This window comes from Echinops telfairi, unplaced genomic scaffold (assembly GCF_000313985.2).
Source record: "Echinops telfairi isolate 266 unplaced genomic scaffold, ASM31398v2 ScPeMD7_7410;HRSCAF=8448, whole genome shotgun sequence".
Classification (NCBI taxonomy): Eukaryota; Metazoa; Chordata; class Mammalia; order Afrosoricida; family Tenrecidae; genus Echinops; species Echinops telfairi.
Window position 1 is genome coordinate 21752064 of NW_022111310.1, and position 2013 is coordinate 21754076.

A 2013-nucleotide genomic window follows, 5' to 3' on the forward strand; every position below is an offset into this window, starting at 1 on the left:
ATGGCAGAAGCACACCAGCCTGTGTGACCACGAGGTGTCAATGGGATCAGGTATCAGGCATCAAAGAACAAAAAATCATATCATTGTGAATGAGGGAGAGTGCAGAGTGGAGACCCAAAGCCCAGTCTGTAGGAAACTGAACGTCATATCCTTGCATCAGGGTCATGGGGAAATGATGAGCCAGTCAAGGTGCAAAATAGCACCGATGAAACATACAACTTTCCTCTAGTTCTTTAATGTTTCCTCCCACCCCCACCCCCACTATCGTGAACCCAATTCTACCTTAAAATCTGGCTAGACCAGGGGATGTACATGGGTACAGATAAGAACTGGAAACACAGGGAATCCAGGCCATATAACACCCTCGGGACCAATAATGAGAGTAGCAATACCAGAAGGGTATGGGTAAGGTGGGGAAGAAAGGGGAAACTGATCACAAAGATCTACATATAACCCCCTCCCTGAGTGATGTACAACAGAAAAGTGGGTGAAGGGAGGTGCCAGACAATGTAAGATATGAGAAAATAGTAATAATTTATAAATTATCAAGGGTTCATGAGGGAGGGGGAGCAGTAAGGGAGGAGAATAATGAGAAACTGACACCAAGGGCTCAAGTAGAAAGCAAAGTTTTGAGAAGGATGATGGCAACACATGTACAAATGTACTTGACACAATGGATGGATGTATGGATTGTGATGAGTTGTACGAGCCCCAATAAAATCATTTTAAAAAGGGGAGTGGGGAGTGCATATCACCAGGTCTTTTCTCCCACAGAATGGCTGCTGGGTTTTGTCAACCTTTGTTTGAGAACAGTGATTAACCATTGCACTACCAGGGGTGCTTTCATCAGAATCACATCAATTAAAAAAATCTCTTTAAAGTTGGATTATTTGATTATATCACTAAATGATAAAATATGAGTGCATTGGGAGAATTAAAGCCATTCTCATGATCTCAGATTTATGGAATGTTGTAAGAGACATTAAGACACGATTTTATTAAATCCTGACTTTATTTGACAGGTGATGAAATTTGTGGTCACATAAGGACTGGCTAGAAACCAGCTGCTTCAGATTCCCTGCCCAGGGTTGTCTAACCAGCACCACACCACTCCTTTCAGGGAGGCTAAGTCATAAGGCATGCGGCACAGGGTTGAACTTTTTCCAAATGGTTGGAGCTTCATCTAAACCACCCCAACATGGCTCACCTGGTGATGAACATTGTTATTAGTCTTCCCGGCACTTACTGTCTGATGCTTTCACAAAAGGTCAGTGCTTTATGGCTATGCTACGTGTCTGGATTTGTGCAGCAGGAGAGGAGAATGCCAGTTTGAAAGGCCTAAGGATTGACTTCCTTTGGCTATAACTGTTTCATAATCAAACAGCTATTTCTTGATTCTAGAGCACCATCAGATTTCCCTTTGAAACATGTATTCTCCTTTTCTCTGTTGCCCTTTTCTTTTCATTACTTTAGTTTATCTGATCAGATCCCAAAGGTCCAATCTAATAAGCTCAGCAGGACCTGTGTCAAAGGGAAGGGGAAAAAACAGATCTATTATATAAATCTTCAGTGTCTTAGACATTAAGTTAAATGTTCATGTTTGCTTTTCCACTTAAGCTACCCACAATAATGCTGAGACAAGTAATTTAACTCCATTTTGCAAATGAGAAAACTTTATTAGAGTATGGAGTTAGTAAACACATAAGGACTAAAGTTGAAACTTGAACTCTGACTCACTTGACTCCCCAAATGTGCTTTTTCTATGTTTTCTCTTTTATCTATTGTTCATCTTTGCAATACACCTCCTGCTTCTTGTCCTGTGCCCTTCATAGCCCATTTATTTAATAAACACTGAACTTCTAAGAGTCCCTGGGTTGTATTAAAGAAACATTGGTGGGATACTGGCTAAGTTCCGGGCTGATAACTGAAAGATTACCAGTTTGAACCCATCAGCCACTCTACAGAAAAAAAGATGTAGCTATCTTTTATTCCATAAAAATGACAACCTTGGGT